This window comes from Lolium perenne, chromosome 6 (assembly GCF_019359855.2).
Source record: "Lolium perenne isolate Kyuss_39 chromosome 6, Kyuss_2.0, whole genome shotgun sequence".
Lineage (NCBI taxonomy): Eukaryota > Viridiplantae > Streptophyta > Magnoliopsida > Poales > Poaceae > Lolium > Lolium perenne.
The window spans coordinates 256,664,289-256,685,902 of NC_067249.2; positions in this window are offsets into that span (position 1 = coordinate 256,664,289).

Sequence of the window (21,614 nt, forward strand, 5' to 3'; positions counted from 1 at the left end):
ACACTCTCAACATTGATCACATACAGAATAAATAGATAAATGCTATACTCTACACTCTCTTGTTGGATGATGAACACCACTAATTGTGTAGGATTACACAACCCTCAATGCCGGACTTAACAAGCTCCACAATATTCGATATTCATGTTTAAATAACCTTAGAGTGCATGATAGATTATTGCAATTACACCAAATACTAACATAGCATGCACACTGTCACCATCACACTATGAAGGAGGCATAGATCACATCAATACTATCATAGAAATAGTTAACTTCATAATCTACAAGAGATTACAATCATAACCTACGCCAAGTACTACACGATGCACACACTGTCACCATTACACCGTGCAGGAGGAATAGACTACTTTAATAACATCACTAGAGTAGCACATAGATAAATAGTGATACAAAGCACATTGCAATCATAAAGAGATATAAATAAGCACTTCACTATGCTATCCATAACAGTGAATAAGTATTCTGTGAAATATAGCCTAAGAGACCCACACGGTGCACACACTGTCACCTTTACACACGTGGGACAAGGAGTCTCCGGAGATCACATAAGTAAAATTCACTTGACTAGCATAACGACATCTAGATTACAAGCATCATCATATGAATCTCAATCATGTAAGGCAGCTCATGAGATTATTGTATTGAAGTACATAGGAGAGAGATAAACCACATAGCTACCGGTACAGCCCTTAGCCTCGATGGAGAACTACTCCCTCCTCATGGGAGACATCAGCAGTGATGAAGATGGCGGTGGTGTCGATGGAGGAGCCTTCCGGGGGCACTTCCCTGTCCCGACGGCGTGCCGGAACAGAGAGTCCTGTCCCCCAGATCTTGGCTTTGCGATGGCGGCGGCTCTGGAAGGTTTTTCGTACCGTGGTTTTTCCATCTCGAAGATTTAGGTCAGGGACCTTTATATAGGCGAAGAGGCAGAGTCGGAAGGTCGACGAGGCGGCGACACAACAGGGGGCGCGGCCCACCCCCTGGCCGCGCCAGCCTATCATCTGGGGCCCACAAGGCCCTCCTCTGGTGGCTCTCGGGTGTTCTGGAAGCTTCGTGGGATTTTAAGATCTTGGGCGTTGATTTCGTCCAATTCCGAGAATATTTCCTTACTAGGATTTCTGAAACCAAAAACAGCAGAAAACAGGAACTGGCACTTCGGCATCTCGTCAATAGGTTAGTTCCGGAAAACGCATAAAATCATCATAATGTGTGAACAAAACATGTAGGTATTGTCATAAAACAAGCATGGAACATAAGAAATTATCGATACGTTGGAGACGTATCAGCATCCCCAAGCTTAGTTCCTACTCGTCCTCGAGTAGGTAAACGATAACAAAGATAATTTCTGAAGTGACATGCTACCAACATGATCTTAATCATACTATTGTAAAGCATATGAGATGAATGCAGCGATTCAAAGCAATGGTAAAGACAATGAGTAAACAAATGAACCATATAGCAAAGACTTTTCATGAATAGTACTTTCAAGACAAGTATCAATAAGTCTTGCATAAGAGTTAACTCACAAAGCGATAGATTCAGAGTAAAGGCATTGAAGCAACACAAAGGAAGATTAAGTTTCAGCGGTTGGTTTCAACTTGTAACATGTATATCTCATGGATATTGTCAATGTAAAGTAATATAACAAGTGCAATATGCAAGTATGTAGGAATCAATGCACAGTTCACACAAGTGTTTGCTTCTAAGATGGAAGGAAGTAGGTAAACTGACTCAACATAAAGTAGAAGAATGGCCCTTCGCAGAGGGAAGCAGGGATTGCTATTTGTGCTAGAGCTTTTATTTTGAAAACAAGAAGCAATTTTGTCAATGGTAGTAATAAAGCATATGTATTATGTAAATTATATCCTACAAGTTGCAAGCCTCATGCATAGTATACCAATAGTGCCCGCACCTTGTCCTAATTAGCTCGGATTACCTGGATTATCACCGCAATACATATGTTTTAACCAAGTGTCACAAAGGGGTACCTCTATGCCGCCTGTACAAAGGCCTAAGGAGAAAGCTCGCATTGGATTTCTCGCTTTTGATTATTCTCAACTTAGACATCCATACCGGGACACCATAGACAACAGATAATGGACTCCTCTTTAATGCATAAGCATTCAACAACAATTAATTTTCTCATATGAGATTGAGGATATTTGTCCAAAACTGAAACTTCCACCATGGATCATGGCTTTAGTTAGCGGCCCAATGTTCTTCTCTAACAGTATGCATGCTCAAACCATTCAACTCATGGTAAATCGCCCTTACTTTAGACAAGACGGACATGCATAGTAACTCACATGATATTCAACAAAGAGTAGTTGATGGCGTCCCCAGGAACATGGTTATCGCACAACAAGCAACTTATAAGAAATAAAATGCATAAGTACATATTCAATACCACAATAGTTTTTAGGCTATTTGTCCCATGAGCTATATATTGCAAAGATAAAGAATGGAAATTTAAAGGTAGCACTCAAGCAATTTACTTTGGAATGGCGGAGAAATACCATGTAGTAGGTAGGTATGGTGGACACAAGTGGCATAGTGTTTGGCTCAAGGATTTTGGATGCATGAGAAGTATTCCCTCTCAATACAAGGTTTAGGCTAGCAAGGCTATTTGAAACAAACACAAGTATGAAGCGGTACAACAAAACTCACATAAAAGACATATTGTAAACATTATAAGACTCTATACTGTCTTCCTTGTTGTTCGACCCTTACTAGAAATTATCTAGACCTTAGAGAGACCAATTATGCAAACCAAATTTTAGCAAGCTCTATGTATTTCTTCATTAATAGGTGCAAAGTATATGATGCAAGAGCTTAAACATGAGCACAACAATTGCCAAGTATCAAGTTATTCAAGACATCATACCAATTACCACATGTAGCATTTTCTTTTTCCAACCATATAACAATTAACGAAGCAGTTTCAACCTTCGCCATGAACATTAAAAGCTAAGAACACATGTGTTCATATGAACCAGCGGAGCGTGTCTCTCTCCCACACAAGCATTTATTCAAACAAAAATAAAAATAGAAACAAACAGACGCTCCAAGTAAAATACATAAGATGTGACCGAATAAAAATATAGTTTCAAGAGAAGTGACCTGATAATTTTGTCGATGAAGAAGGGGATGCCTTGGGCATCCCCAAGCTTAGATGCTTGAGTCTTCTTGAAATATGCAGGGATAAACCACCGGGGCATCCCCAAGCTTAGACTTTTCACTCTTCTTGATCGTAGTATATCATCCTCCTCTCTTAACCCTTGAAAACTTCCTCCACACCAAACTTGAAACAACTCATTAGAGGGTTAGTGCATAATAAAAATTCACATGTTCAGAGCTGACACAATCATTCTTAACACTTCTGGACATTGCTCAAAGCTACTGGAAGTCAATGGAACAAAGAAATCCATCCAACATAGCAAAAGAGGCAATGCGAAATAAAAGGAAGAATCTGTCAAAACAGAATAGTCCGTAAAGACGAATTTTAAAGAGGCACCAGACTTGCTCAAATGAAAATGCTCAAATTGAATTAAAGTTGCGTACATATCTGAGGATCACTCACAAAAATTGGCAGATTTTTCTGAGTTACCTATAGAGAACCCTGCCCAAATTCGTGACAGTAAGAAATCTGTTTCTGCGCAGTAATCCAAATCTAGTATGAACCTTACTATCAAAGACTTTACTTGGAACAACAATGCAACAAAACTAAGATAAGGAGAGGTTGCTACAGCAGTAACAACTTCCAAGACACAAATATAAAACAAAAGTGCTGTAGTAAAATAAACACATGGGTTATCTCCCAAGAAGTTCTTTCTTTATAGCCATTAAGATGGGCTCAGCAGTTTTAATGATGCACTCGCAAGAAATAGTATTTGAAGCAAAAGAGAGCATCGAGAGGCAAATTAAAAACAAATTTAAGCCTAACATGCTTCCTATGAAAAGGAATCTTGTAAATAAACAAGTTATGTAGGCATAATGCAACAAGCATAAAAAGACTAGACAAGCGCAACTTCAAAAATTTCAGCACATAGAGAGGTGTTTTAGTAACATGAAAATTTCTACAACCATGTTTTCCTCTCTCATAATAATTTCCAGTAGTATCATGAGCAAATTCAACAATATAACTATCACATAAAGCATTCTTATCATGAGTCTCATGCATAAAATTATTACTCTCCACATAAGCATAATCAATTTTATTAGTAATAGTGGGAGCGAATTCAACAAAGTAGCTATCATTATTATTCTCATCATAAAATATAGGAGGCATATTGTAATCATAATCAAATTTATCCTCCATAACAGGTGGCACCAAAAGACTACTATCATTATAATCATCATAAATAGGAGGCAAAGTATCATCAAAGTAAATTTTCTCCTCAATGCTTGGGGGACTAAAAAGATCATGCTCATCAAAGCCAGCTTCCCCAAGCTTAGAATTTTCCATATCATTAGCAACAATGATATTCAAAGTGTTCATACTAATATGTTCCATGGGTTTTTTAATTTTCGCATCAAACCATCCATGTCTTAACTCAGGAAAAAGAATAAAAAGCTCCATGTTGCTTTCCATTATGCCAAACTAGTTATAAACAAGAAACAAAAAGATGCAATTGCAGGATCTAAAGGAAATAGCTTCGAGCACTTACAACGGCGCCGGAAAATAGCTTAGTAGCCGAAATCCAGAGTGTGAGTACCTTTTACCTTTCCTCCCTGGCAACGGCGCCAGAAAATACTTGACTGCCCAGGACTGGCGCGTAGTTGACGAGGGAGGAAATGGTGTAGCTTTGCTTCGTTCCCCGGCAACGGCGCCAGAAAATTGCTTGATGTCTACGCACACTCCTTTTCCTGTAGACAGTGTTGGGCCTCCAAGAGCAGAGGTTTGTAGAACAGCAGCAAGTTTTCTCTTAAGTGGATCACCCAAGGTTTATCGAACTCAGGGAGGAAGAGGTCAAAGATATCCCTCTCATGCAACCCTGCAACCACAAAGCAAGAAGTCTCTTGTGTCCCCAACACACCTAATACACTTGTCAGATGTATAGGTGCACTAGTTCGGCGAAGAGATAGTGAAATACAGGTGGTATGAATATATGAGCAGCAGTAACGGCGCCAGAAAATACTTGATGCTACAACTGGCGTGTGGTTGATGGTGGTAATATTGCAGGCAGTACAGATACAGTAAAACAGTAAACAAGCGATGATTGCAGTATTTAGGAAAAAGGCCTAGGGATTATACTTTCACTAGTGGACACTCTCAACATTGATCACATACAGAATAAATAGATAAATACTATACTCTACACTCTCTTGTTGGATGATGAACACCACTAATTGTGTAGGATTACACGAACCCTCAATGCCGGAGTTAACAAGCTCCACAATATTCGATATTCATGTTTAAATAACCTTAGAGTGCATGATAGATCATTGCAATTACACCAAGTACTAACATAGCATGCACACTGTCACCATCACACTATGAAGGAGGCATAGATCACATCAATACTATCATAGCAATAGTTAACTTCATAATCTACAAGAGATTACAATCATAACCAACGCCAAGTACTACACGATGCACACGCTGTCACCATTACACCGTGCAGGAGGAATAGACTACTTTAATAACATCACTAGAGTAGCACATAGATAAATAGTGATACAAAGCACATTGCAATCATAAAGAGATATAAATAAGCACTTCACTATGCTATCCATAACAGTGAATAAGTATTCTGTGAAATATAGCCTAAGAGACCCACACGGTGCACACACTGTCACCTTTACACACGTGGGACAAGGAGTCTCTGGAGATCACATAAGTAAAATTCACTTGACTAGCATAACGACATCTAGATTACAAGCATCATCATATGAATCTCAATCATGTAAGGCAGCTCATGAGATTATTGTATTGAAGTACATAGGAGAGAGATGAACCACATAGCTACCGGTACAGCCCTTAGCCTCGATGGAGAACTACTCCCTCCTCATGGGAGACATCAGCGGTGAAGAAGATGGCGGTGGTGTCGATGGAGGAGCCTTCCGGGGGCACTTCCCCGTCCCGGCGGCGTGCCGGAACAGAGAGTCCTGTCCCCCAGATCTTGGCTTCGCGATGGCGACGGCTCTGGAAGGTTTTTCGTACCGTGGTTTTTCCGTCTCGAAGATTTAGGTCAGGGACCTTTATATAGGCGAAGAGGCGGAGTCGGAAGGTCGACGAGGCGGCGACATAACAGGGGGGCGCGGCCCACCCCCTGGCCGCGCCAGCCTATCATCTGGGGCCCACAAGGCCCTCCTCTGGTGGCTCTCGGGTGTTCTGGAAGCTTCGTGGGATTTTAAGATCTTGGGCGTTGATTTCGTCCAATTCCGAGAATATTTCCTTACTAGGATTTCTGGAACCAAAAACAACAGAAAATAGGAACTGGCACTTCGGCATCTCGTCAATAGGTTAGTTCCGGAAAACGCATAAAATCATCATAAAGTGTGAACAAAACATGTAGGTATTGTCATAAAACAAGCATGGAACATAAGAAATTATCGATACATTGGAGACGTATCACACCGCTGAAGAATATACTCACTAACCCAGAGGCCACAGGTCGAGTGTCCCAATGGGCTATCGAGATAGCGCCACACGACATAACTTACGTCAACAGAATGGCGATAAAGTCCCAAATCCTTCCAGATTTCGTGGCAGACTGGATCCAGTTGCAAACACCGGCAGCACCCGACATGTCGGGCTCGTGGACAATGTACTTCGATGGCTCCAAACGGAGCACAGGTGCAGGAGCAGGAATGGTACTAATATCACCACAAGGAGACAAAATGAAATACATACTACGTGTGAATTTCTCCCTACCCACAAATAACGAAGCAGAATACGAAGCACTGCTGCATGGGATGAAGATGGCAAAGGCATGTGGAGCAACTCTCCTGGAAATTTATGGAGACTCGAACTTGGTGGTACAGCAGTCGATGAATCTATGCTACGCGGTCAGTGACAACATGATCGCCTACCGACAGTTATACCAAAATATGGAAGCCAAATTTGAAGGGTGCGAACTTAAGCATATCGGCAGAGCCAGCAACGAGGAGGCCGCCTCTTGCGAATATCGGATCCATATGCTCCCCCATTCCAGACGGAGTGTTCTACGAAGTTATCACTCAACGATCGATAAAAGAGAAAGCGTCGGCGCCTCCAAAGCCGTCGGCTGATGAATCGGAGGAAAACCCGCAACAAGCTGTCGAAGAATCTCCACCTCCATCTACGGAACATGTCCTCCTCCTTGAACCACTATGGACCAAGCCATTCCTAACATACCTGACGAAACAGGAGCTACCAGAGGATCCTGTAGAAGCAAGGCGAATCGTCAGACGGTCAAAGGCCTTTACTGTGGTAAATGGAGAACTCTACAAGCGCAGCATCTCCAGTATCTTCCAAAGGTGTATTGCCATTGACGATGGAAAAGCGCTGTTGCGTGAGATACACGAGGGAACTTGTGGAAACCATGCAGGAAGCAGGGCCCTTGTGGCAAAAGCCTTCAGGGCAGGATTTTACTGGCCAACAGCGGCGTCGGATGCTCGAGATCTGGTTATGAAGTGCGACCCCTGCCAGCGTTTTTCACCAAAACCACACGCTCCCGCGACAGATCTAATGACAATACCCCTGGCATGGCCCTTCGCTCAATGGGGACTCGACCAAGTCGGACCGCTGCCAAGATCGTCGCCTGGAGGACACACATATCTACTGGTCGCAGTCGACAAGTTCACCAAGTGGATCGAGGCGGTACCTATTCAAAATCAGAAAGCCGAAACTGCCGTTCAGTTCTTCAAGGGGATAACCTGTCAATTTGGTATGCCCCACAGCATCGTCACAGACAATGGAACTAACTTTGACTCCAAAAAGTTCCACAAGTTTTGTGATGACAGTGGAATTAAGCTAAAATTCGCATCGGTGGCTCACCCACAGACCAACGGCTAGGTGGACAGGATCAACGGTCTAATAGGGGATGGCCTCAAGAAACGCCTTATGGGTGCGGCTGGAGCTTGGGTCGAGGAGTTACCATCTGTGCTATGGAGTTTGCGCACTACACACAATAGGTCGACTCAGTACACCCCGTTCTTCCTGGTACATGGAGCCGAAGCAGTCTTACCAGCCGACGTTCGATTCGAAGCTCCTCGAGTGACAGCGTACACAGAGTCCACCTCCAACATCGCGCTGCAGGATGCCGTGGATCTCCTTGACGAAGCTCGGGATATTGCTTTGGCAAGAACAACGGTGTACCAGCAGGCGTTGAGAAACTACCATAGCCGACGAATACGCAATCGAAGCTTTAGTGTTGGAGATATGGTACTGCGGCTGAAGCAAGAGAGACCCTCGAAGCTCGAATCTCCATGGGAAGGGCCATTCATCATCACTAAAGTGATACCAGGAGGAGCTTATCGGCTCAAAAACCCAACCTCAGGAAAAGACGTCGAAAATCCACGGAACATCGCACATTTGCGATGGTTCTACGCATAGGATACAATCTTTTTCTGTTATTCGGCAGCTCTTAAGTTTACTTTTACATTATGAATAAAATTCTGATCAGGTTTTCTACCTTTATATTGATCCAGGCCTCATCATCCGAACAAAGTGTTCGGGGCCCCTCCCATTGGCTCTTACTCCCATCGGGAGCGTTGGCCAAAAACACGCTCGCACAGTGTCATTAATTAAATACTCCTATCGGGAGCTAAGGTTAATGACACAACAAAAAAATAACCCATCTAAGCCTGGAGGAAAATTCCGAGCACTGCAGTCGATGGACATACTATCACAAAATAAGGCTCAAACCAGTGCACCGCGTGACGAAGCCAAAGTGTCTAAATCCCTCGATTATTCGACGGGCATCGCCCCTACAAAACTTACATATCAACTCCGCAATAAATTTGCAATTACAACGGAGTCGTCGGGAGAGCAGGCTGAATTGATCACGCGGCCGCCCCCGACAATAAATTATTAATCGAATTAACAAATTCGCCAGAACTACATGATGTGAAACACACGTCGAATTTACATAAAACAATCCCATGCAGGTACAAGGACATTACATTCATGACAAGGCTCCTTGGCTCTCTTGGGCCTTCAGATCCCTTTCAATACCTGCTTCCATCTCGAGAGATGATAGTATACGCAGGATTTCTGGCAATGTCATAGTACTGGTCTAAACTCCTGTTGGTGTTCGCAATGGCCTCCAAATCTAAGGTCGGGTGACATGCTAACACTGAAGCAAGGGCGCGTTCAGCACCACCCAGGAGCTCTTTTCACACCAACAGCCGAATCCTCTCAGGGGACTTGAATCGAGTGAACAGACCAGACAAAGTTTCGGGTGCTTCGTCCAGAGGAAACAATGTCCTCAAAACCATCGTGAGATGGGCGTGTAACTTGTTGAAGTAGTAGCGCACCTTCTCTGCCCGATGTTCGAATTTGGCCACAGCGACATCTTTTGATCGATTGGACCATAGCTCATGCTTCGGGTGAGCAGCATCGGTCATTGCTTCAATCTTCTCATGGATCCTCTTGTTCTCTTCGTCTTCGTCAGGAGCTGCGACTGTGAAGAAACAAACATCAACAACACGACATTCGAACTCAGATGAAAACTGAAGGATGGATAGACACTTACAGTTCAAGCTTCCAGTAGCAACACGGAGACGACCGAGGGCATGCTGTTCAACCGCGGTCGCAATCTCACCTTTTCTTTTCACCAACGCCGCCATCGCGTGAAGGGTGGTAATATCTTTATTGAAACGGGATACTTGATCACGCAAACGACAAACAAGGACAGATTCATCGTTAGCCGAAGAATTTGAAAAAGGATCGGCACGGGAAGAAGACGAAGGAATCTGCAGCACAACTCTCAGTTCCGAACAACATTAACATAAATCTGCCATCGGGAGCACAAGAGTGTATATATTACATTCAAAAGATTGTTGATGCTGGCAACAGAGCCATAAAAAAAGGACTAGGCTAAATTGTATCGGGCATTAATTACAGACTGATAAAGCAAGTTGTCATTCAAGGAGCAGCCGATGATGAGCCAGGGGCAGCTTCGGGAGCAGTCTTGGCCTTCGCCTCGTCAACCAGCTTGAGGAGTCGATTAGCACACGTTACTGCTAATTGTTTGAAGGGCTCGAGATTGATTAGACAATCATTGTCATCTACATGCAATGCCTTAGACAACTTTTCTAAGTTTGAGCCCAGCCCATGACCCATCAGCAGCTGGAAAGTAAGTACTGCCCCAAACAAGCGGGACCGGCACTTTAATACCTCTGCAGGCTCAGAAGGGTCGACGAGGAAAGCATTTGCCATCTCGCCAAGAGACTTGTCCTGCTTCATCTTTGGGAAGATCATCGAGTATAGCCTCGACAATGCTCCTTTGGTCTTCTGCAGAAGTCCAAGAACTTGGACATTGGACTCAGCGGCGAGTGATAGAGCATCAGATGTAGAGTCCTCCCGAAGCATACGAGCCCGAGTGATGGTTATGTCGGCAGCCCCTAAAAGAGGGCAGATCAGCAGCCTAAAAGGAAATACTAAAAGAGGAGCTATGTGCTAAGAACCTTACCCAATAAATTCGTGATGGATTCACGGAGAACGCCTTCCTTCTTGTCGGCCGCAGCTGCAGCCTCTCGCTTGGCATCTTGCTCATCCTTCATCTGTCGCTTCAGCTTTTTCAACTCGTCCTTCAGCAAGGCGTTTTCGTTTTTAGCATCAGTGGCAAGCCTGTTGGCCTCCAGCACCTGGTCAGCCAAAGTTTTGATGGTCTTCCGAAGATGAGCATTTTCAGACTCTAGTCGGGTGAACTGCTCGGCGAAGTCTACCACAGCGTCAACAGTGGCATAAATCGGCTGCAACGAAGAAAGCCAAGGAAACTCAGTCGGATGAGGAAGTTCGACAAAGCAATAAAGAAATAAAGACAAATAAATCACTCACATGGTCGCGAGCAACCGACGAAGTGGGAGCGTTGCCAGAAGGGATAACCTTCAACACCGGAACCTTTTCCACAGTCGTCCTCAAGGGCGGCGTTGGTTTGGCAGGCGAAGGGATCGATTCTTTAGCTGACTCGGGCTTCCCAGAAAATAACTTAGCCCTGTTTGCAAGAGGAACATCGTCATCTTCGTCAGTGCTGTTTGAGAAGATCAGATGGTTAGCATACAGAACAACAAAGGATAAGATGCAAAGGGAAAATAGATGCTCACAGGTCCAGGTCGTCCTCGACAGCAAAAAAGCCTGTCGAACTTTTCACAACAGGGGAAGACAGTGCGGTGTCATCGGCATCATTATCTTGTCCGCTAGGACTTGATTCAGCCGTTGTAATAAGGTCCTCGTTTATCTATTTACGCCGCCTGCTCCGGGTAAGGGCATCATCTTCGGCAGCTTCATCCTCCTGGATGTCACTGTCTTGAAGAACATGCTGGACGTCCTCGGTCTCCTCGGAGTCATCATCATCATCCTCTAGTTCCACATCGCTTTCGGGAGTAGGAGGATAGCATTGAGCCACGACGGAGGCCTATCGATGTCGTGGTATCGTCACGGCATATGCTACGGGGTAGCTAAAGTTAGGTGGTTCCTATACGGGCATCGACGGTATCCGGATGCAGGATTGGTACACAGAACACGGTGATGTACCCAGGTTCAGGGCCCTCACGGTGGAGGTAAAACCCCTACTCCTGCATGTCTGATGTATATGAAAGTATACGTGTGATACAGAGTTGCTCCTTGAGCTGTTTGTGCTGATAAGGAAGAAGCTACTGTGAGCCAAGAGGGAGCCTGGCCGGCTTGGAGAGAGCCTGGCCGGCTGCTCGTATGTGAGCTGAGAGAGAGAGGCGTATGAGCCTGGACAGGATCTGAGCCTGAAGGGCTCCCCCTGGTGTGCCTTATATAGTGGCACCCAGGGGACAAAAGGTGGCCCGCATGCACTGTAGCTGAGCTGACTACTGGGGTTCCATTAACTGTACACACAGTAGCACTGTTCGCTACAGGGACTAGAGCTGGCCCTACCGATAGCTTGGCAGGAGTAGCACGATCGCTGGTCTCGTGTACGATCGCTGGTAGATCAGAGCATCCAATGCATGATCGATCCTATCCTCACGTACGTAGCAGATGGCTTGATGGTACGTGGCCTTGGCATGGAGCAGCTGGATGGGAGCGTGTGAGGAGAATGGCCACACCCGGCCATGCACGCATGCATGGGGCAGCCGGCCACGCATGCATGGAAGCTAGCAGCTGGCCACTGCATGGAAGCCGGCCATGCACGTATGGGAGCGTGAGGAGCCGTGATACGTCTCAAACGTATCTATAATTTCTTATGTTCCATGCTACTTTATTGATGATACTCACATGTTTTATACATACTTTATGTCATATTTATGCATTTTCTGGCACTAACCTATTAACGATATGCCGAAGAGCCAGTTGTTGTTTTCTGCTGTTTTTGGTTTCAGAAATCCTAGTAAGGAAATATTGTCGGAATTAGATGAAATCAACGCCCAGGGGCCTATTTTCCACGAAGCTTCCAGAACACCGAAAGGGAAACGAAGTGGGGCGACGAGGCGCCCACACAACAGGGCGGCGCGGCCAAGGCTTGGGTCGCGCGGCCCTAGCGTGTGGGGCCCTCATGGCGCCCCCTGACCTACCTCTTTGCCTACTTAAAGTCTTCGTCGCGAATACCCCAGTACCGAGAGCCACGATACGGAAAACCTTCCAGAGACTCCGCCGCCACCAATCCCATCTCGGGGGATTCAGGAGATCGCCTCCGGCACCCTGCCGGAGAGGGGAATCATCTCCCGGAGGACTCTTCACCGCCATGGTCTCCTCCTGAGTGATGTGTGAGTAGTTCACCCCTGGATTATGGGTCCATAGTAGTAGCTAGATGGTCGTCTTCTCCTAATTGTGCTATCATTGTCGGATCTTGTGAGCTGCCTAACATGATCAAGATTATCTATTTGTAATGCTACATGTTGCGGTTGTTGGGATCCGATGAATATGGAATACTATGCTATGTTGATTATCAATCTATCTATGTGTTGTTTATGATCTTGCATGCTCTCCGTTATTAGTAGAGGCTCTGGCCAAGTCGTTATTCGTAACTCCAAGAGGGAGTATTTATGCTCGATAGTGGGTTCATGCCTCCATTAAATGCAGGACAAGTGATGTAAAGTTCTAAGGTTGTGGATGTGCTGTTGCCACTAGGGATAAAACATCAATGCTATGTCTAAGGATGTATTTGTTGATTACATTACGCACCATACTTAATGCAATTGTCTGTTGTTTGCAACTTAATACTGGAAGGGGTTCGGATGATTACCTGAAGGTGGAATTTTTAGGCATAGATGCATGCTGGATAGCGGTCTATGTACTTTGTCGTAATGCCCAATTAAATCTCACACTACTCATCATAACATGTATGTGCATGGTCATGCCCTCTTTATTTGTCAATTGCCCAACTGTAATTTGTTCACCCAACATGCTATTTATCTTATGGGAGAGACACCACTAGTGAATTGTGGACCCCGGTCCATTCTTTACATTGAATACAATCTACTGCAATACTCGTTCTACTGTTTTCTGCAAACATCATCATCCACACTATACATCTAATCCTTTGTTACAGCAAGCCGGTGAGATTGACAACCTCACTGTTAAGTTGGGGCAAAGTATCTTGGTTGTGTTGTGCAGGTTCCACGTTGGCGCCAGAATCCCTGGTGTTGCGCCGCACTACACTTCGCCGCCATCAACCTTCAACGTGCTTCTTGACTCCTACTGGTTCGATAACCTTGGTTTCTTACTGAGGGAAAAACTTGCCGATGTACGCATCATACCTTCCTCTTGGGGTTCCCAACGGACGTGTGCTTTACCGTCACAAGCAGCAAAGCTTTTTCTGGCGCCGTTGCCGGGGAGATCAAGACACGCTGCAAGGGGAGTCTCCACTTCCAATCTCTTTACTTTGTTTTTGTCTTGCTAAATTGCGGCAACTCCCGCCATCAATAATGACCTTGCAAGCCTTGTCAGGACCAACTAAAGCCTTTGTTTGGAACAAATTGCAGCGCTGAGTAGATGCACTAGGCAACACATTAAGAGCACGCTGCGACACAACAATGGTGCGAGCCTCAGACGGATATGCATCTTCACCATCAGTGTCATAGTCATCATCTTCTGGAGCATTAGGATCAACATATTCTCCAGTCTCATACTCATTGTCCTCATTGATAACCATAACTTTGCGGTTAGGACAATCTCGCTTGAAGTGACCCTTTCCACCACATGTATGACAAACCATATCACGGTTACGCACAGTAGACACATTAGAGCCACTCGTACTTGCAGCAGATTCGGACTTCTTTGTGTTAGACACATTGGAGACCGACTTACTAGGCGGAGGGGCGGAGCGCGTCGAAGGCGCCGGCGCCATAGATGGGGCCGCGCGGCGTGTGAAACGCCCAGCTCCTGTAGCTCGACCTTTGATCTTTGCTTCGTCAGCCAATTGTGATTCAGCTTCTCTTGCATGATGTAACAATTGATTCATATTGGTGTAGCTGTAGTGACGAACAATGCCTTTGATGTCATACTTCAAACCATTGAGGAAACGTTGCATTGTCATCTCAAGAGACTCACGGACACGGCCACGCTGCATAAGCATCTCCATCTCCATGTAGTATTCATCTACAGTCTTCACACCTTGTCTCAAAAGAGTCAGCTTATCATATATATTCCGCAAGTAATTTGTAGGCACAAAGCGAGAAGTCATCGCCTCCTTCATGGCACGCCATGTGCGTATAGGCTGCTCACGATCCTCTTCGCGGTTACGCACAAAAGCATCCCACCAACGCAAAGCATAGCCATCAAATTCGGAAGAAGCAAGCTTGATCTTCCGGTCTTTAGTATAATGCGGATGTAAGCTCCACAACTTCTCAATCTTCAGCTCCCAAGTGAGGTATTCTTCAACATCAGCTCCTCCTTCAAACTTGGGTATAGAAAATTTGGGCTTACCCAAACCATCTTCTTCATCTTGTCCACGACCATTGCGGCCAAGTGGAACCAAACCGCGAGGACGATTACCACGTGGCGCATCACGAGCATTGTGTGCGTCATCTTGAAGTTCAGGATCATCGTCATCTTCTTGTTGTTGTTGCGCGGTCAAGTTCTCAACAGCTAAACGCAAATCATCAAGATTGCGTTGTACATCCGTCATTTGATCTTGCATTCTAGTGACGGTCACATGAGTAGCATCCAGCTTTTCGGAAATCTCATCAATCTTCCCATTAAGCACATCGTCCTGAGCGCGGAATTCACGTCGCATCTCATTACGAAGAGCTTCATACTCCCTCCATGTGATGATATCTGCAGCACTCTTGTTTTCCTGGTTAACAATTCTATGATCACTAGCAGACATCGTTAGTAGATTAGTGCACTAAATCAAAAATATATGGTGGTACTCTCACAACTCACTCAAAACTGATAAGAAAAGGAGATCTTACCGTTCCAAAGTATAGTGTTGCTTACCACTTGTAGTAACAACTAGTGCACGGATGTAGCGAAGCGAATATCAAGGGTATAAGAACAAATCACACGACAAAGCAGGGTATATGTGGGGCTGTAGGTAGGCTACCTATTTGCACCAATAACAAGCTCTAGCGCTGACCGTAGACAACCAAAGATACTCACACAAGGCGATATAATGGGGCAATGCAACTATATGTGGGAAAGGTTGCAATGCACACGAGAGACGCTAGCAAAGCTCAACGAGACAGGCACAAGATTGCTCAACTACAGGTGCAGTAAAGTAAACTCAGACCTTCACTTGATTCAACTAGCACTTCACTTTTCTTTTTGGATTTTCTATTTGTATAACACACGTAGCGATGTAGCTCTTTTTGCTTCTTTTCAATTTTCTCGTTTTTTATTTTGATTTTCTTACACAACTCCTTGATAAGACGGCCAACAGAGATATGCAAAGCACCGATAACCTAACGAGCAGCCTGTCGAGCGGTAAAACTAGTCTCTTCTGGGGAAGTTCCTAGTCACGTGATATCGATAGGCTGTGTCTATGGTTGGGAACAAGCACACTGTACGCTATGTGGACTCGGAGTAACAAAAACTGACACCACAAGATAAAGTAACACAAGATGATAGAGTAAACTCAAACCCTAAAAGACTAGATGGAAAGAAAAGATACGCAAAAACAACTACGAAAAGCAACTAAAACCTGAAATTAGTGCAATCTAAGGCTATGGCAAACCCTAACCCTAATTTTCTTTTTGGCTTTTTCTGGATAGGAAACACTCACAACTCAACTATGGGGTGGATTGTGGATGGCTTACCGAGGAAAACTGGAAATATGATACCAAGATGATAAGGGGTGACCCGATCTTCTCAGTAAGCAACGGTGGTGATGATGATCACGGGGTGATGGCAGCGGAGATACACGATGATGAAGTGGATGATAACTTGTATGACGCAACGAGATCTCTCGATTGGTCCCTGTCGCCAATGCAACAGCTCTCAACCCTGCAAGATGTTCGCAACTCCACACACTTGCGCACGTAGCCGCCGACCACGAAGCGGTAAGTTGCAACCGTCTAATTCCCAATGGAACAACAGATCACACAAGACTTTTTCAGGATCTACACAATATTCAAGCAATATGGTGTAGGGATTCAATAGTTTTGCCAGAGCAAACAACTAAGAACTAGGGTTTATCTTAAACGTGGTCTAAAGCAGCTAGGGGGGCGTCCTGGGCACTTATATAGGCGTCCGGGACGAGTTCTGGTCGAAAAGATACAAAAATAACCGACCTAGAATAGATCTAGTCGAGACAGACTCGGACAAATCTGGTCTGGAATCCGGTCAACCGGGCTAGGGACCGGGTCGGCCGGTCTGGGGCCCGGTCAACCGGGCGGCAACCGGGTCGGCCGGTCTGGGGTCCGGTCAACCGGGCGGCAACCGGATAGTTGCGAGGTTTTTCGGTTTTCATCCGGTACGATAAATCAAATCCGGTTGGCGCCCGGTCGACCGGGTCAGTGACCGGGTTGGCCGGTCTGGCGGCCGGTCGGACCGGGTGCTGGACCGGCCTGGACTTCTTCTTCTCCTCTCGCGCATGCCTCCCGCTCCTCCCTCGCGCGACCATGAGATATCTTCATGTCCAGCTCCATGTCCAGCTTCACGTCCATCTTGACGTCCGTCTTCATGTCCAGCTGCTTCTCTTCTCCTCGTGCGACGCTCGTCTCCTGTTGATACCTGATGATACATAAGTAATAGGACTTAGGCAGTATAAAGTTCTCATCAATCAAAGTACCGTTTAGAAACAAGTTCACCTGTTGTTTAAGTAGCTTCGCACGAGCCCTTGTAATTGGTCCAATCCGAACTTCATTGGACTTGAGCTCCACAGCAGGTTCATCTTCATTTATCAATGACGGAGGTAGTGGTGTAGTAGGGATGTCCTCATCACTCGTTCTACTGTTTTCTGCAAACATCATCATCCACACGATACATCTAATCCTTTGTTATAGCAAGCCGGTGAGATTGACAACCTCACTGTTAAGGTTGGGCAAAGTATCTTGGTTGTGTTGTGCAGGTTCCACGTTGGCGCCGGAATCCCTGGTGTTGCGCCGCACCACACTTCGCCGCCATCAACCTTCAACGTGCTTCTTCACTCCTACTGGTTCGATAACCTTGGTTTCTTACTGAGGGAAAAACTTGCCGCTGTACGCATCATACCTTCCTCTTGGGGTTCCCAACGGACGTGTGCTTTACCATCACAAGCAGCAAGCCGGCAGAGCTCTCCCAGTAGCCGAACGTGCGGCGACCTAGAGCGGTCCAGCCGGACATGGCGAGGACGGCCTAGGGCGAGCCAGCAAGAGGCCCAACAAGGGCGCGGGCGAGTCGGCCCATGAAGCCGGAGCCGGCCACGTGGGAAGCCGGAAATCGGGCCAGGGATCCGGCCCAGCCGCGGTCGGCCAGCCCAGGCTGTTGTTCTTTCCTGTTTTTATGTTGTTTTCTTCGTATCTTTTGATCTGTGGCACCTTTTCTTGATCCGCGAAGTGATGCATGCTCATAGACTCGAGGACTTTGCCATACCGGGGGTAATATCCCCATCATTAGCCCCCGAGCCTACGTGGGACTCGAAGAGCAGTCGAGTCGCGTGGAGGGTCCAGAACTCGATGTTGTTGATGTAGATGATGATGGCGATGTCGACGTAGCCCGTGGCGCTACCGAAAGCGGTACGGTGCCGCAAAGGCATGGCGAAGGTGAGAGGCGCGGAGTCGCTGATGACCCACAAGTATAGGGAGTGTATCGCAGTATTTTCGATAAGTAAGAGTGTCGAACCCAACGAGGAGCAGAAGGTGTTGACAAGCAGTTTCGATGAAGGATTCACTGTAAATGCTCACAGACAAGTATTCAGGGGGTTTTTATGTAGCAGATGAATAAAGCACGAGTAAGTAAATGCGAGAGAAATAATTGCAGCGAGTGGCCCAATCCTTTTTAGCACAAAGGACAAGCCGGTTTGTTTACTTATAATGACCAAACGTTCTTGAGGACACACGGGAATTTAGTCTAGTGCTTTCGCTTCATATAGCTAATTAATCTTCATTGTTTTGATAAGTGTTGTGTGGTTGAACCTATGCTAATGCACCGCCCTTCCTAGGACTAATACATACTTTTGATTATACCCCTTGCAAGAATCCGCAACTACAAGAAAGTAATTAAGATAAATCTAACCACAGCCTTAAACTCTAAGATCCTGCTATCCCTCCTGCATCGATATACCAACGGGGGTTTAGGTTTCTGTCACTCCGGCAACCCCGCAATTGGCAAACGAGTACAAGATGTATTCCCCTAGGCCCATAAAGGTGAAGTATCATGTAGTCGACGTTCACATGACACCACTAGAAGAATAACACCACAACTTAAATATCATAACATTGAATATTACTCAACCATAATTCACTACTAACATTTAGACTTCACCCATGTCCTCAAGAACTAAACGAACTACTCACGAGACATCATATGGAACATGATCAGAGATGATATGATGATGAATAACAATCTGAACATAAACCTTGGTTCAATGGTTTCAATCAATAGCATCAATAACAAGTAGAAATCAATACCGGGAGAGTTTCCCCTATCAAACAATCAAGATCCAACCCTAATTGTTACAGCGGTGATGAGGTGCAGCGGTGGAGACGGTGGTGATGATGATGGAGATGATGATGATAACGATGGAGATGATGTCCAGCTCGATGATGGTGACGATGGCGTCGATTTCCCCCTCCGGGAGGGAATTTCCCCGGCAGATTTCAGCCTGCCGGAGAGCTCTTTTCTCTCTGGTGTTTTCCGCCCCGCAGAGGCGACTGTGACTCTTCGCGACTATCCTCTGGAGCTTAGGTTTTCAGGACGAATAAGTACCCGAAGGAGAGGAGGCCAGAGGGGGCTGTGGGCCCCCTCCCCACATGGCGGCGCGGCCAGGCATGGGCCCGCACCGGCCTATGAGGGAGGCCCATGGTGGCCCTCCTCGGCTCCTCCTTTTGGCTCCCTTCGTCTTCTGGAAAAATAGGATTTTTCATATAATTTCCGTCAATTGCTGATCTTCCGAAATATTGCATTCTGACGGCGCTTTTTCCAGCAGAATCTTGACTCCGGTGCGCGATCCTCCAATAATCATGAAACATGCAAAATATATGAAATAACATAAGTATCATCTCCAAATATGAAATATATCAATGAATAACAGTAAATTATGATATAAAATAGTGATGCAAAATGGACGTATCAACTCCCCCAAGCTTAGACTTCGCTTGTCCCCAAGCGAAACTGAACTCGGTAAACAGGACCACATGTTTATGGAGTGAAGAGTCGATAAATAAAATACGGACAAGAAGCATCATATTAATTCACACAAGAAATTCTAGTGAACAACTTCCTCATATAATTCAACTTGAAACAAGTAGAAGGTAATCACAAATAAAGGTGCATAAGAAATCATAATTGGTAATGGCAAACTTCGTTCTTGGTTAGGGAACAATTAACAGATTATGTTAAAGCTTATATGGCACAACTTGCATACTCAATCATAATCATCTCTCATAATCATTGATAACTTTCAAAGCTATATTCATTCGGATAAAACTTGTACTAAACAAGGAAGAGTAGAAGGCATGATGAAATAGATCACAATATAAATGGTTTGATCACAACAACTCAATTGCTTGCTTAAGATGGAGGGAAATAGGTTTACTGACTCAACATAAAGTAAAAGACAGGCCCTTCGCAGAGGGAAGCAGGGATTAAATCATGTGCTAGAGCTTTTTCACTTTTGAAATCATATAAAGAGAATAAAAGTAACATTTTGAGAGGTGTTTGTTGTTGTCAATGAATGGTAGCGGGTTCTCTAACCCCCTTGCCAGACAAACTCTCGAAGAGCGGCTCCCATAAAATTTTATTTTTAGTTGACACTCTTCCAACCTTTGCTCTCACAAACCATGGCTAACCGAATCCTCGGGTGCCTTCCAATCATTCTCATACCATGAAGGAGTGTCTATTTATTTTAGTTTTATTTAGATGACACTCCTCCCCTCCTTTGCTTTCTCAAGCCATGGCTAACCGAATCCTCGGGTGCCTTCCAACAATCACATACCATGGAGGAGTGTCTATTTGTAAAATTATGAAGGTTAATTAATCGGGGCTGGGAACCCCATTGCCAGCTCTTTTTGCAAAATTATTGGATAAGCGGATGAAGCCACTAGTCCATTGGTGAAAGTTGCCCAACAAGATTGAAATATAAAACACCACATACTTCCTCATGAGCTATAAAACATTGACACAAATGAGAGATAGTAAATTTTGAATTGTTTAAAGGTATCATACGGAGTATTTACTTGGAATGGAAGAAAATACCATGTAGTAGGTAGGTATGGTGGACACAAATGGCATAGGTTTGGGTTAAGGTTTGGATGCACGAGAAGCATTCCCTCTCAGTACAGGTTTTTGGCTAGCAAGGTTAATTAGCAAGCATAAGAGTTGAGGGAAACAAACAAATATACATGTGATAGATACAATCATGCATCTTCCTTATAAGCACAAACAATTTTAACTTCAGAATAATAAGCTAAGAGCTAACAAGAAAGAAAGACAATGAAACAACTACATGTATTTCTCTTTTCTACTTAAACCTAAAGGTGTTGTTGCTATTGACCAATGCTAAGTTTGCCAAAACCAAATAGATTTATTCAATGCTCCCAAAGTGATACCAATACTAATAACAAGATCAATCATATAATAGAGATTGCAAACTAAAATAAGATATGCAATATGTAAATGATAAGACTTCTCATTAATATTCCATAACGATAACTCACACCAAGGGATACATAGACAACCAACTAAGGAGAGATACTTTCACACTGCAACCCATCTTATATGATAACTTCCCTACTCATGATATGACACTACTTGACAGTAAAAGTAAAAGATAGTGATGATGTGATACCGCGGCACTCCCCCAAGCTTGGAACAAACCAAGGGGATGCCAATA